The 17,027-nt window shown below is 39.0% G+C and overlaps 1 protein-coding gene across 2 annotated transcripts in view; it reads left to right on the forward strand.

Annotated features, from left to right (window-relative positions):
• The first annotated feature begins 6,691 nt into the window (after positions 1-6,691).
• Positions 6,692-17,027, forward strand: part of slc6a9 (solute carrier family 6 member 9) — an 83,887-nt gene continuing 73,551 nt past the window's right edge. The window contains exon 1 of one of the 2 annotated variants that reach the window (XM_020604579.1): positions 6,692-6,769. The gene's annotated coding sequence lies outside the window, so the exon portion shown is untranslated. Of the gene's footprint in view, positions 6,795-17,027 lie in introns of both variants that reach the window. The other variant, XM_020604580.1, reaches the window with a different exon arrangement.

Raw genomic sequence — 17,027 nt, forward strand, 5'->3', positions numbered from 1 at the left:
ATATATACACACACACACACACACACACACACACTCCAGTCTGGTGAGAGACAATGTAATCAGTATGATGTTTATAATATAGCAAGATATTCATATTCAACTGGGGGCAATAACATTTAGATTTGAATTATTGTTTTTATTTTTCTTCTACCATTTTTGTTTGTTAATTTTCCTTATTTTTTTCTTGTTCAGTATGAAAATATTATAAGAATGCTATAGAATTATGAACGTCATCATATAAGCAACATTATACACTTTTTCAATAAAGCGTATTTTTTTAAATTAGATGTGGGTTGATTATGTTCTAATTTATCTAAGATAAATTAAACCATTAATAATAAGTACAGCAATTATCTAAAATAGTTATACTGAACAATGGTGACTCTAAATTGCCCGGAGGTGTGAATGCATGTGTGTGTGGTTGTTCGTCTGTTGTTCGTGTTGGCCCTGCGATGGACCAGCGACCTGTCCAGGGTGTACCCCGCCTTTTGCCTGAGCCTGGGATTGGCTCCACCACCCCCCGTGACCCCGTTTGGGACTAAGCAGTATAAAAATGAGATGCGGTATACAGAACAGATGGCTAATTGTTATAACCTGGATGCATGTCTTGGATGTTGAAATAGGCAGCTGGATACACTGTTGTAATTTGAGTTTTGGCCATTTTGGTACCCATTTGAACAACAGTGAAGTCCCCTGAATGCATTTAGGTTTGATTCATGTGGAAGTGTAAAGCCTCCTGTCTGAAGGAGGTTAATTTCTTCCTTTCTTGTCATTCCTTAGTTTCTCCACTAGATGCTCTCTTTGTTTTGGTTTCCACATACATCTGTAAATCAGGCTTACTGTGTACGTGATTTACAATTAGAAATGCTTGTTACATGTGTTCAGACTATTAACTCCCTTTGCTGACCATGTTGCTTGCATTTTGTCACATCATTTTCCTTTCTTGTTACAGCTGTATATTTTCTCCAGCCACATCACAGGTGAAATTATAAGGCTTTTGTCTGCTGTGAGAACATGAAATTTAGGTGACAGCCCTCTGCAATACACTTGCATATTTTGATTTGGTGTTTTCTTACAACAAAATAAATGTGAACAAACTGTGGTCTGATTGTGACAGCTCTCTGCATGATATTTAAAGCACTTTTTGGGAATACCACCATTATTATCAGATATTCTTGCTACCTGCTGTTTGAAAGAGTATGGGTAAATGGATCATGCTTAAATATAGCCAGTGTTAAATCAAAGGAACTTATAGATTAAAGTTACTGATTAAAGTAGTCATGTAACATAACCTTGTCATGTATACACACAGAGAGGTGCCCCACCTGCATATAAATATTATATATAAATGTCAGACTCTATATTGCTCTCTAGTGCAACTTTATTCATGCCGGGAACTTACTGATCTTAGTAAACCCAGAGAATCAAGTGTGAGGATCGACAATCCTTTAATGCACTAAAAGCAGCTGCCCGCTGTGTGATGGAGTCTCTGCCTCGTTCCCTTATTGAGCTGATCTGTCAGAACTGGGGTTTCTCAGATGCATTGTACCTGAAATGGCTTATTGCACTTTCACTCACTGAGGGCAACCAGAATGTCCCTGCCACAGTCAAGCAGCTCCTAACAGAACACTCAGTGTGTAACCTCTATAGGCCATAATGCTGAGTAGAGACAAGACTACCACGCCAGAACCTGATCACCATATATTGTAAAGGATCTTTTACCTTTCTCCTTGGGGGAGACCCGGCCCTGAGTGAGGTGTTGGAAGAAGACAGCAGGAGAATCAATTAAAGTTTAAAAAGTTTAATAAAGAATCTAAAAAGTTACAAAGCTGATTTTCTGGGATACAAGATTAATCAAAGCTCAACTAAAACAGTCAGAAACTATTTCAAAGTAGGTACAGTATACTGCCTAAGGACTCGCCAAAGAGGACCCAATCCTCTTCACTCTCCTCCTTTTCTATCCTCCATCTCCACGCGACTGTGACGATGGACCCATGCAGAAGTTTCCTTCTTCCTCAAGTGATTAACAAATAGCACCCTCTACTACTCCTTGTATTATGAAATTCAGCATAAAAGAACACCCGAATGAACTTTATTGTTTAACAATTTTAGAACTTCCTTTCCTTTATGCATGAATAAGGACATCCTGATTGTTTATCCTTAGATCCTAGACATGAACCTTTAAGTGCATAATAGTAGCTCTCATTATTTGTGCAATCTAACAGAAAAACATCACCTCCTAGAGGAAGGTCCTCCTTTCCATCTGTTTCCTACAGATGAAAAGGAGGACCTTTACAACAGATGGAAACTTGCCCCATAGTCTACATGGAGTGTCTGTCTCATTAAACAAAGATGCACAATTTGGCAACATTTAAATGTTAAAGTGAACTTTTATTGATTCTTGTAACCTCTCTTTGAACCGTAGCCGCTGTTGCAAGCTTTCACCGTTGAGCAAAATTACCACATCACCACCACCCTGTTGTCATATCAACAACTTTAACATATAGTGAGGACTAAATAGTGAATCAAGATCAATATAAGGATAACATAAGAATGCTTTAATAAAAATCATCAACAATCAACAATTCATACTTCTTTCTGATTACATCATACAAGTGAGAATACTAAGGACTACCATAATAAAGCAATCAAAGCAATCGACCTCATGACCTCCTGTGATCTGAAGTAATATCAAAGCCAATTAGATTTCACACCTTGAAAAACATAATAAATCAAAGGATTATAGGTCCAAGATTAAATGGATGTAACAAATGTAAACAAAATACCAAAATGATCATAATACAAGAATGAAATATAACTGATTGTAGATATATGTATTTGAAACTACTTCTACTATTTCAAACATAAAAGTAAATATGAAAACTAAGATTATGTGTAAAATAAAAAACTAATGTAAAATATTTCAGTAGATGTCACAAAATAGCTCATTGAGCTCAAATGATACTGTTCACCTCCTGAAATAACAAATCATAGAAGCAACATTTATTCAGTCAGCTTTTAATGGCCACAGGTTCCAGTAAGACACAGGACAGGAAAACTGCAAACAAAATGAATGATGCATTGTGAGAAATGAGTAACAGTGGGCCTATAATGAGTCGGGTTCACCTTCTCTTCTGACTTCATGAATTAATTTTATGGAGCTCAAATATTTGTTGAGAAATAATAAACTGACCCATGACTCACTGACCTAGGGTGGGAGAGTGATATGTCAGTACTAAAGTTTTGTGGAATAAGAAAGTAAACACATTGAAGGAGTGAAGGAAGTAAATTTGCACAAAAGGAAATGAAAAAAGTAGCCACAAAAAGTAAAAATACAGAATCATATTGCAAAGTAGAAGATGCCAATTTTAATACTCAGAAACATTCAGTAATTAATGTCACAGTAATAGAGTGTGGTTTCCTTTAATTAAAAAAGTGCAATTTTATTGTATAGTAATCAAGCCAACAACATTAGCTCTAAAACACAAACAGACTTTTCATATCAAAAGAGTGTGTCTCCTGGTAATTCCAAAGTTGCCTTCCAGTGTTGTGTGTTTTTAGTTGGCTCGCTAATGTTAGCCACAGGTACATCTGCACAAATGGGTCACTGGGTATTGTTTAGAGTTGAAGAGGACTGTGAACCCCACAACTGAGGTCAGGACTTCTAGGGTGCTCGGTGCAGTTGCTGAGGCTAAGCTAGCAGCTGGATGGTCGATAAATCCCTCCAGATGTGCCAGTGTCTGGCAATGTCTTTAAATCAAAAATGAATGGGTGTGGAGCTGTCTGAAGGAATCTGGTGGAGCTGGGGACAGTAACAAAACTAAAGTAATGAGTACTATTACAGATTGCACGGATGAGTAATTAGCAAGTTAAGTAATGACTAAGTAATTTATTACCGTTGTCCAGTAATGTACTCAGCACTGGCCATAACACCTGTGTTTTTCCTGCTGTGACATGTCAAAATTATACACTGTGAACACTTACAATATGGTTGTATTATTCACATATTCTGTGTCAAAATTCTCATCTTGGTCTGTACCTTTTCTCACACAAACAACTAGTCTGCAGTCAAATAAGAACAATTCTGATGAAAATTAGCCAGAAACTGTAAAGTGGTGAGTGAGACTTCCGTGTTCATACTCTAATCTTTTAAATCAGTTAATTATGTGGTCCTCTTTATTTCTACATTGCTAAAATGTATAGGCGAAGCAGCAGACATGATCTTTGGCTCACCATTCTCCACTTTGGGCTGTTGAACTGATGCCAGGTGACACCAAGATGAATCAGTACAAGGCTGCCTGAAAAGAAAGTCTCTGAATTAGGATCCGAATTCTGTATCAAGCCCTGAATGCACAAAGATCTACAGAAACTTTTGCATCATACTTGTTTTAATTCCACTCAAAACAACTCAACAATCTAGTAATCTATCTAGTACTTCCAATTTTTTGCATGCACTAAACTGCAGATGATCTGGAAGTGGGCGAATGACTTCTACATGTGTAGGGCTAAGCTCTGACTCATTAAAGGACAACAGGAAAGTGCACCATGACTTGTACTTAACAGAGACTGTCCTCCTGTAAAATATGACAGTTACTGTCAACTGTTATGTGTTATAGTTTGGCAACATCTAACACCTGTATTATGACACAAAGAAAGGAGTAAGTAATGTGACATACTGTATTATATAAAGGCACAAAGTCCATGTTAGGAAAGGCAGAAAGTCCATGTTAGGAGGAGAGTGGATGGGGTACACAAAAGACAGGACTTTTCCTCAGGAGAGCAAAGTTTAAGTCTAGAGTGTGGCTTGTGTTTTTCAATTCTTTTTGTTCCTAAACGTAACAATGTGGTTCCGGTTTGACCAAGTAGTTTTTGTGACTAAACCTAACCAAGTAGTTTGTGTGGCAAAACATAATGAAACTGTGATGGTTTCATAATCGTAACATCATATTTATGACAGTTTCCAAGAGGATGGTCTTCCAGTAGCTTGCTCCATCATGTTTATGGCTGTTTCCATTATGACAAAGGTCTAAAAGCTCAGTAGTGCAACTTATGTTGTCGTTAATGATGGCAGGATTGTTGCAATTCCTCACACTACCTCCAGGAGTGCTATTTAATGAGATAGCTCTATGGGTTGTATGAGAGGGAGGGAACAAATGACAATATGGGTCATATAGGTTGGAGGAGGCAGCCCAGATAGGGAAAAAGTAACATTAAATAAATCTGGCTTGGACAGAAATCAGTAATGGTCATAGTGCTCATTCATCTGGTTGCAATCTAGAAATTTAAGGTATAGCTCTTAAAAAGATGTTGAGGTTTCCAGATTTTTTTTGTGTGTGTGGTGGACAAGGGCTTAAAAGGTCCATATATGTAAGTCCTGTGTTAAACTGGTGATGTTTCCTGACTCTTGCAGCTCCAGCTCCATTATGTTTTATGAAGGAAATATAATTCTTTAATATTTAATCTGACAGTTAATGGTTAAAAAAACAAAATTGGATTTTAATCATCAACAGCAGGCTACAACAAGAAACAGAAAACTAATGAGGCCTGTAGCTGGATATGTGGTGGATTAAATGTTGTCCATTTTCACTATTGATTGTCCATCTTTCAGGCCTGTCAATCACAGACACCAGCAGACCCTCAGATTAAAAAAATAATTTGCATGATATTACCAATCTGTGGGTGTAACAGAAAAGTAATATGTATAACATGTAGTGTAAGAATTTACTTTTGACAGGGAATAAGTAAAGTTGTGAGTTTTTGAAGAACAAGTAATGAGTAATATGTTACATTTTTTACTAATGAGCCCAATACTGATTGTTTTAGATTAATAATTTGTAGTTATTTTTTAAATCTCCCATATTCCACATAGGCTATCTACAGTATGTGAACATGGTATTTATATGGTATTAGTAAAGTTTTTCATTTTAATGAGATTAAGGATACATCCACAAATTCTGAAGCGTTTGCTTTGAGTTACCATGATTGCTGTGGGCTACCAAAGAGTTACAGACTGTACAAGATGTTTGAGCGCCCCCCCACACACCTCACCGCCCTCCTCTAATCCCAGTCGCGCCTGCACCCGTCTCCTTCGCCTCCTCCTCCTCCGCTTCCCCAACAGCCCTACAATCTGAACGGCCCCAAAACCCAAGGTAAAGCCTGCCACTGCATGACAGCACCTCCGGAGTTTCATAATCTTCTGCTACATCTGCCATCCGTCACACATCCACCAATCTTTCATTAGCGGACGCTCCGAAGCTTCCATCTCACCAGTGGCATTCTGTATCCCAGACCACCACACCTCACACCACGATGCCAAAATCGGAACAGTTAACGCATCACGCCTTCATTGAGCACGTGTGTGTGAGGAGATGCGGGTTTCCACGTTGTGATCGTGTGTAATGGCATTCACGTTTTGTTTTCATGTTTTTTCATATTTAAACGAAAATGTGGAAGTATCCAGGATTGGTATAGGATCGCTTTTACATGCAGTCAGGTGTGATCCAGTCCAATAGGCAGCAGGCAGTGTAAGCCCGACGCACTGATCCAGCATCTCTCCATGTCTCCCTACCAAGTGCGCCTTGGCAGCTTGTGTGTGGACAGACCCTCACGTGTTGCTGCCCCCTGGTTTGTAGTAAAAAAAAAAAAAAAAGGAGGGGCTTAAGGAGGAATTGGTGACCGAAGGTGATGCAACTTCCACTAACCTAATAGTTTCAGAAAACTCATATTTGTAGAGCTGTTGGGAGCCAAGAGACAAGGATTCACCTCCACGGTAAGACCACGCCCTGGCATAAAAGGTAATGACTGATAGTACATTGGGGTTTCTTGGTTTTAAAGTCAGCAGGGAACCACGTGGTCTCCCTCTTTTATTGGGAGGAAAGAGAGTGAGGAGGGGTGAAGAGCAACTCTTCATCTGGTAGGAGGTTATGTCAGTATTGAATTGCGTGCGTGTGTGCTCGCGTTTTAAAGTTGATATGTAAAGTTGAGTTGAGAAATTATAAGGTAAATCAACAGTCATTCACAACAAAACTTCTTTTGTAATGTTTCCAAAATAAATTATTGTATTGTAATGGTGTCGTTGTGGTAGCATACTAGTTAATAAATGAGAACAATTTTAATTCTAATAATAACTAATAATTAGATTGATATTACCAACAAACAGGTTACTAGATTTTACAGGAACTATCATACCAGTATAGTGTAATAAATGATCTTCTTGTGTGTCTCAAAAGCACATAAAACTATAGTATTAATGTAATTTGAAAGAATGAGGGGCCACATCTGTAACCATGGAAATCACAAGTACTCAAAGTTTTATGATTTATTACAATATGTAATACTGTACTCTGCTGTTTCATTAGGCAAATGAAATTTGCTCAGTCACAAATGAAGAGGTTGGTTAGCTTAATTAATACATTAGCACAAATAATTAACCTATAATAGCCTAACTTGAGTAGGGCTGTGGTGCATCAGCTGCCAGCCTGTGTCACTTCCACCTCCAGCATGTTAGGTGTCATCAGATGAAGGCTGGAGGCAGCAAAAGAGTGAGGCAAGATTGTCACTCTGGATTGTACTGGATTACATTATATTCAGAGGTGTCTTTGTCCTCCCCAGCTACACTTATGAGAGGGTCAGAATATTAGGAACACGGTTGTTAAGATGGAAGTGTTGAATTGAAGTGCATACAATTGTACAGGTGTGACTATAAAATTGGCCAGGCAGTGTATTTTAGCATCTTTCAGCACATTGTTTTGGTTTCTTCTAATGACAACTGATGTGTCTGATGTGTCAGTTGGAATTGTGGTCATTGATTATAATAGCCAGCATTAGTTGCTGGTCTGAGTCAGGAGGGAACACATCTGGTTGCCCAGCATGAAATATAAATGTGGTAACATTACTCTCATAATTGACATAAATCATGTGGGCTGACTAGGCTAGCAGGGTCAAATCCTTGTTGTATCAAAGATGATTTATGGCTCTTGAAACAGACTATTCTTTGCAAAAAGGTATTCCATTTTCACCGCAGCATCATCTTTGTTATGATGGAATTTCCCCATGGCTTATATCAGCAGTTTTCACAGTAGACTCTCAGATATTTCACTGTTATTTTTAAGAAGACATGTTTGAATGTCTGGAATGCCCGAATACTGTGGGACTAGATCAGATAAAGAGAGTGGATCTGGAGAGAGACGGTCAAAGGGTTAACCACTAGAGAGTTTTAGTCTCAATTAAACATCAGGTGGGTTGAACAGAAGCCCTGGCTGCTCTGACTCTATGCAAAAATAATCTATACTGCCCTCAGGAGCAGTAGAAAACTAGAAAACTACCCAGTCTATGGCCTGCCCTCTGTAGGTGTCATAGCACAGGACAGTAACAACTTGGTCATTTTAAATTGTTTAGAAGGTATTATTTCACTAAATTTAAGATAACGGTTTGGTTTTGTAGACAATGATGAGCTCTGAAATTCTTTGAAGTTAAATTCAAAGTAAAATACTAAGTTATCACATCAATAGTTATTTAATGTAGCACTTGGTAGGTGCACAAGCATACATGTTTATTTATTTATTTTTGTTCATTTTTCTCTCTTGAATGAAGAAGAAAAAGTGCTAACAGGCCCATTTGACCAATTGCCAAACTGTGAGAAATAAAGTATTTATGAATAGTGGTCATTCTTGCTGCTGCAGAGCAACTGAGACATTGCTTGGTTTGATGGTCTGGAGATATGTTCACACATTTGCCTCCTTATGAGCAGTAGCCAGATATATCTTGGATATCTCAGTTACATAGTGTGCCATGTGTCAGCACAATCACTTAACTCACCGCCGGTCTTCTGTTGGTTATACTGCAACACTTGGTTTGGAAAAACATGTGTCTAAGAATGAAACTGTTGAATGTTTTTGTAGTACCTCATTTCGGTGTTGCACTTTGTAGACAGTCCTTGCACAACCGTCTCACAGTCAGCTGCTCATACCTTATTTAATCAAAACGGCTCATTTTGGTGAAAATGAGGTTGTAGCTCATTATCTGTCTACCTTATATGAAACAGGATTAGGGCCACAGACTCACAGATATCCTTTGCAATAAAGTCTGTGGCTTCAAAACAGACTTGAGCTTTATGACCAAACAAAGGGGAGGAACTCACATGGCTTTCCCCTTCAACACAGAAACTGAATTATAATGTATATTTATTCCCCAGCCAAATTCTCAATAGATTATAGAAATCCTTCTTGTGTTATCCCAGATACAGTTCAAAGTGTGGTGGATATTTGTGACTATGAGGCCGAGGGCCAAGGTCTCAATTCGGTTTTAAAAAGATAAGAGAGGTCAAGCCCTGCTTGGGTATGTGCCTGCTCATGCACAGTATGTCTGTCCTGTAGCAGCAGCTGTTTGTTTATTCTCAAAATATGCATTTGAAAACTTTTTGTTCTATTCACATTTTCATTGCAATGTCTTTGTACAGTATTTTTAGCTTGATTGTCTCAGCAGGGGGTTCAGAAATAGTGGGTTTTTTTTTTACTGGTAGAGATTGCTTTTTGTATTGCTGCAAGACTCTCCTCCCTCCCAATTCTTCTGCCACAACAGTCAATATTATTTGAATACCACAACTTTAAAAAAAAAATCCTATTTGGGCACTTTATATAAAAATCTATATCTACTCATTTCCAATGCAGTTGCCTTATTTTAAAAATTCATATTTTGTCAGCAGTCCAAAGAGATGCATAGTCTATTGGCAGCTCTGTTTTTTGGGCGCTGAATAAAGCCCTAAGAATAGTTACTGTTGCTTCGAGTACCATCACAATTTCTTAATGATATTTGCCTATCTGTGCACATTGTACAAAAAAGGCCCTGTCATGACAAAACCGAGCTTGTAGAGTCCCAATCATTGTGCTGCATAATGACATTATTGATAACAGACCCAGATGCTTTGCAGAATCCAGTGATATGATGCATTGTAAATAGAGTTAGCAATAATTAATGCTATTTTTTCCTGAACTGACACTATGTCATGCAGGGGACCAACATGCCATTCAATTCCATTCAGTTCAGTTTTATTTGTATAGCGCCAAATCATAACAAAAATTGTCTTGGGACACTTTACAAAGTAAGGACTAAATCTTACTATTATTATTATTGTAGAGGAAAAACCCAACAAATCCACCATGAGCAAGCACCCGGTGACAGTGGGGAGGAAAAACTCCCTTTAACAGAATAAAATCTCTGACAGTCCCCCGGCTCTTAGTGGGCGGCCTTCTGCCTCGACTGGTTTGGGTGAGTGGATAGAGGGACAGTATGTAAAATTAAACAACAAAATCATCTGTGAAAAGAAACCTGGGGTTCTTCTTACAATCCCAAATCAGAAAAAGTTGGGACAGTATGTAAAATTAAACATATTAAAACTGAAAATAGTGATTTGTAAATCATCTGTGTCCTATATTACATTGAAAACAATATAGCAGAGCATTATTTGATGTGACACCTTCTCAGTTGTATTCTTTGTTCAAAATAAACACTCATTTCAATTCTGATGCCTGCCGTATGTCAGAACAAGATCCAGGGTGTGATTAAAACAGGGAGTGGGTTTATTTACAGTTTGAGAATTCACTTAAAAACTCTGAATAAGGAGCAGGTGGACGGTATACAATAACAAATAGAACAGGCTTTTGAGTTTTCCAGTTTGGGGTGTGAGAGACTCAGGGTGAGACTTTCAAATGAGTTATAACTATGTTTAGGTCTAGGGTTGATTAATAGGCTTGAGTCAAAGATCGCTGCCACGCCACCACCTCGGCCTGTGTTTCGAGGGATGTGACAGTTACTGTGACCAGGTGGAGTGGATTCATTTAGGCTGACATATTCTTCCTGCTGTAACCATGTTTCAGTAAGACACAATAAGTCAATGTGATGTTCACTTATCAAATCATTCACTAACAGAGATTTAGATGAGAGAGATCTGATATTTAATAGTCCACATTTGATTGTCCTGTTATTTTGTTCTGTAAGAGGAGTCATCTTAATTTTAATTAGGTTCTTATGAATAAAACTCCTCTTGGATGATTTTTGATTCATTTTTAGATGTAAGATACCTTGAGGGGAGAATCATAATGACTTTGGTCATTAGGTGACATTAAGTGAAGGGGAAAGCTGGCTGTCATACAGAGCAGTAGAACAGTGCACATTTTCAGACAGTCTCTCCCAGAAGACAATCATTGTGTTGCACCTGGATGTTCAAATGAAAAGTGACAGCAATAGCTGTGTAGGATAAACAAGATATGGTCAGAACAGTTCAAACCTTGGCTCTTTTCTCACCTCCACACAGTCAGGCGATCACAGAATGGTTAGGAAAGTCAGATTGGCAATTACAGAAATAATTGGACACAGCCCCACCACAATTCAACATTGAAAAGATGAATGTGTGTCTGGGGAGTGTGTCACACAGACTATGTAACCATGCATATGTTTAGCAGCTATAATGTTTACTTTGTTTATTATATTTGCTAATAGTATTAAACATACAGTACTGCTAAGTGGGTGATTACTTTTGCAGGAATTTTGTAAACCAAAGTACTAGACAAATGGAATTATTGATGTGATAATAGGGTTACAATGATAGCAGTTAAGTCAGTGGGTCATTAACATTTTGAATGAATGAATAAAACATTAAGGTAATCCATCACTTTTATAGAGACATTTAAATCAAAACCACATATGTCAACCTACTGGTGGTGCTCTCTCTCTCTTTCTTTCCTCTCTTTTGTCAGACACACACACACACACATGACTGCTACATTCTTAACACCATGTTGACTGATGTTTGCTGTAAGGACTGCATTAGGCTTACATTTCTTGCCAATAAATGTTGCTATTCACTATTGCCACAGTTTCAGTATGTGTAAAATTCCAGGCTTCAACTTCTCTGCTTCCTGTTTTTGCGGGCTTTAAATGTGGAATATACATGTTTCAGAATTACACAGCAAAATCACCAGTGTTACATTAACTGTGAGAGGGTTACATTTCACATTCTTAACTATTATCCTGAAAGAGGCACTGTACTTTTTGTTGCATGCAGCTCGATGGTTACATACAGTAACCCAAGCTTCTATGAGTATAGGCTTCGCGCTCTAAGAGCTGTTGCTATTGGGTTTATCCCTCACATATGCGCAGTCCTGAAGAGATTTCTTTTGTGCCCTGTGCCCTGCACTGGGCTGTCTCCACTCAGGTCTGCTGTGGTGGTATAAATGTCAATGTGACCTGAGTTCGGCTATGCCAGCGCTTTGTCTTCAGCTGGCGGGGGTGGAGACAGCAGGGCTGCCAGGTTAGAGGGCTACACCTATACTCGTAGAAGCTTGGGTTACTGTACTTAACCATTGTTTTATTTCGTATAGTCTTCGCCCTCTAAGAGCTGTTGCTATTGGGATAAAAGTACAGCTGGATGTAGTCAGTGCCCCGCTGGCTCACCGCCGCCCAAGAGCATTACAACATCTCAGCTTGACGATATACTGTACCTCGTAATAGCAGTCCAAGTACAACCTCCCTTCTCCTGCAACAGGCCTTGTCTGAGAAGCAGGTACAATCATGCCCCATATAGAACCTGACTGCCACTGTGAGAAGGAAGGGATGGCCATTACGTTTATCAGAGCAGGATAAGTGCAGGGAAGGGCGCACAGTGAGTGTGTGCACCTGACAAAATGCACAGATAACAGTTTGAGTTGTGAGAGCAGACAGACGTTAACGACGCATAACAGTCAGATGCTCATTTTGTTTGTCTTTGTTATTGTTGTTGTTTTTTAGAATGGAGAACAACCAAAGAATAATGATGTTGGTAGCCAGCCATGTTCAGGCAGGTAGGACTGCTAGAGGGGGGCAGGAGTACCATGGAGAGTGCACAGAGAGAATGTGTGTGTGCAGTAAAGACACACACATCAATAGCTTTGTGTTGACAGAACAGTCAAGCGAGAGTTACATTAGTTGACAGCTAGCCGTCCGAGTGAGTAACACACATGTAGTATCAGCGCCCATTGGCAGGTGTGTGCTCAGGCTCCGCATCGGGGGGAGCCTCCTGATTGTGCAGAACACTCAGAAGCCAGTGAAAATTCAGATGTGTCCCAAAGATAGAAGCGAGTAAAAGGACATGGGGAAGACCAGGAGGCTGCTATGCAAATGAGGAAGATATGGTTCTTGTGGAATGAGCTCTGATGCCAGGAGTGATGAATATGGAGTGCAAAGGTTTGGAGTTTTTGCGTGAATAAAAATAAAGCAGCAGCAGAGACAGCAGTAGTAGGTGTCAGCAGCCGATTGATAGACTTGAGCAAGAACAAAGATAGCATAGAAAGCAGTGGAGAGAAGCAACAGAAAGTGAAAGAAAGGGCATTGATATGTTGCAAAATGACCTCAAATCTAGGTTGGCAAATCTAAGGAAAGCAGAAAGGCTTAGTAAAGCTAGATGGAATTTTTATTAAAGCATGCACCTGCATATCATAAAGTCTTCTTTCTCATGAGAATAGTGCAACACCCCCAGATGAGGTCTGACAGAACGTTAGCCACTATAATTTATGATAAACACATGATTTTGGGCTGCTCCCAAGTGGGTCCTGGCATTTAAACAGAACCATGGGAGACTGGGATTTCAAGCTGTTTGTGGAGGATTCTGAAGATGCAGTCTCACTGCATCAACTGATAACATATTTGCTGCATCTGTCATGTCCAGAAATACCTATCTCTAAGGAACTGAATTTAATGATAAATGTAATGTTTTACATAGCCTACAGTGCTGGTTGATGTTGTAATGTTACCTGTTGGTAGGCTATATCCTAACCAAATAGCACATCTGGAGACGGAATGCAGCCGCACCCAGTGGAATCACAACCGTTTGCTAGACTGGCAGAGATCAGCTCCAGCCACTATGTCACAGACAGAATGCAATTCAGCTTCATCCAGTGGAAATTAGGGGTTATACCTTGTATGATTTACTTTTATTTCATCAGACAGGGAGCTGTCAAACCTGGCTTTAAAAGTAGCTATTGCATTTCCAAGAAATGCTTATATGTGACACACAGATGTAAATCATCTTGTGGCACCAAGTTCTCACAGTCTTTATTGTTCCTCAGTGGTGGCAGCGAAGTAGACTCCATTTAAAGTCCATATGTTGGAATTAGTTTTCTCATACTGGCAGTTGAGCCTCTGGCGGGCACAGTCTCATTGTTTGCTGTTTAAACAGTCCCTGTGGCTCTTGTGCCTGCAGCTCTTCACACTCTCTAGGCAGCATCAGTCTAATCTCATGGCTTTCTTTTTGTTTTTGCAGGCGCAACTGTCATTGTAAAAGCGTGTCATATATTTTCTCTTTTTTTAATCAGGATTTAAACCTTTCTGATCCAAAATACATCTCATCCCCATTTTGGGGTCTGACACTCAAAACTATCTTCTAATCAAACCACTGACCAGTTCACCGACTAGAGTGAGGAATGGTAGAATGATGCTGCAGTGTTTTCTGTCTTAGACTTGTCTTTTTATCAGCCACAGCCCTGGATATAATTTCACACTCAAATGACTGTCCGGTTTCCTCTTTGCTCCACCACCATGAGGCTTTCTCGCAATTTGAACAAACCAGTTCCCAAATTGGATTGCACTAAATTCCTTTTAACATGTTTCTGAACCTTTGAACATTGATAGCACGACGTTCAAGCTTGTGTTGTTATTATTTAGCAGAGCCCCTCCACATAGCTCGACCTGCACGATATCAGAAGGTCCTGCAAGCTGTAAAGTGTTTCTAAAGCCCCTTCATACTCTGCAACCACAGTGTTCTAAAACTCAGCAAAATCAGGCGGTCTTTGACGTGGAGGGATACGCAGCATCTGGTGGATTTCTGCGTTATCAAACTTCTCTCTTTTGATAAGTTGTGGTTCATTACTTTGAGGGATTGATGCAGCAGCATCAGAAGCGCAGCACCAGCACTAGAAGAGGGGTTTTTATTGTCAGCAGGGGGAGGAGGAAGAGGGGGTTCAGCCCCCCCCGCTTGTAGATGGCATCTGATCACTACTAGGGGCATTTTGAATTAAAGCACCCCCATCTTGTGATGTATACAGTTCTCCTCTGTTTTGGGACTGTGTCGATACTTGAGTTTGCAGTTGTACAAATGGAAGTAAGAGTTTGCAGTCTCCTAATTAAAATTACAAAGTCTCTTAAAATCTCATCAAATGACTGTATTTTGAGCAGGTAATCTCTTATTTAAATTTCTTATTCCTTCTTCCAGATATTCTAACAGGTGCACACTGCTGGAGACAGTCTGGTTTGTGGCTTGTGAATGATCCACCATGCTTAAAAATGTTTTTTTTTCCTATGAGCCAATCTATTACCTCTAGGTCAACACAGACTTCCTGTATTCTAGCAACTTCATTTGCCAAATGCCTTAAAGAATATAATTCATCTGCTACTGTGTATGACTCAGCTCACCTGTTTGATTCAGTGGAAAAAAGTACAATAAATAAAGGAAACCCTAATATTAACTTCCAGTCCATTGGTACTTCCTCATCTTGATAACCGGGAGCAACATTTTGCTGTACAAAGTCTACAGGCTTGCCAGGTCAGGCTGTCTGATGACGCACACAGCAGCAGCAGACATATCACTGTGGACAGTTTTACTAGAAGAAGAGACAACACTGTGTTTAGCAAACCTAAATAATTAAACAAAACCCATTTGAGGAGAGAATTTTAGCTTAATCAGTTAAACATGAATGTGCTATAGTGCTCAACAGGACTAGGACCCAAAATGCAGATCAGGACTCAGTAAAAGTTTGATTTGATTTGATTTATTCTTTCAAGCATGTAAAAACAGTTGATATGACAACACCCATACACATAATCCAATATCAATTTGCTTATACCTAGTACATGCTTGAACAGAGTAGGAAGAAGTCAGACTTATCCAGTCCTACCCCATGACATCATCTTACCATCATTGGTTTGCAAGCAGTAAATGATTCACTTCTACCCACACAAGTATTATACTAAAAAAATTATAACAGTGCCAACATTCTTACATAATTACATTCTTACATAATTACATTCTTACATAATTATCCTCTACACCACACAAGTAATACAAAGTGTACACCACACCCACAATTGTCATTGAGCCTGTTCTTGCATATATCTTGATTGACACATACCTTTATATTTATGTTTAAACACGTCAATTCTATTACTATTTTTTATGTCTACACTTAAATTATTCCATAGTTTTACCCCACTTATAGAAATACAAAATCTTTTTTTGGTTGTATGTATAGCATGAATTTTTAAATTTAACTGACCCCTTAAATTGTATCCCCCTTCCCTTTCATTAAATAGTTTTTGAATTCCACCAGGTAATAAATTGTTCCTGGCTTTATACATAAACACAGCAGTCTTATATCCCACTAAATCAAAAAATTTTAACAATTTAGTCATTAAGCCTGTTCTTGCTTATATCTTGATTGACACATACCTTTATATTTATGTTTAAACTTGTCAATTCTATTACTATTTTTTATGTCCGCGCTTAAATTATTCCATAGTTTTACCCCACTTATGGAAATACACAATCTTTAGCTCCCCCAATTTTCAATTGAAGTTCATTATCTAGTCTACGATTCCCAAATACCATAAATTTAGTTTTATCCAAATTCAGAGATAGTATATTACTATCACACCATTTCTTTATCTTCTCAAGTTCCTGTGTAACCCGTCCAGAGAGTTGCTGTAGGTTTTCACCCGATGCCCATATGGTAGTGTCATCAGCAAACAAAACCACTTTCACTAAATCAGAAACCTTGCATATATCATTAATGTATAGTATAAATAATTTAGGTCCCAAAACAGAACCCTGTTCAAAGTCTTTATTGACAGGAAAGGGTATAAGAAACTGGAGTGTAATTGTGGTGCACTCAGGTGAGGCAGGCAGGCAGGGGAGACTTAGGTAGAGCTGGGGATGAGGCAGGCAGGCAGGCAGCGTGGAGGTGGGGAAGAGGCAGGCAGGCAGCGTGGAGATGGGGACGATG

Source organism: Monopterus albus, unplaced genomic scaffold (genome assembly GCF_001952655.1).
Source record: "Monopterus albus unplaced genomic scaffold, M_albus_1.0 scaffold66.1, whole genome shotgun sequence".
NCBI classification, from domain to species: domain Eukaryota; kingdom Metazoa; phylum Chordata; class Actinopteri; order Synbranchiformes; family Synbranchidae; genus Monopterus; species Monopterus albus.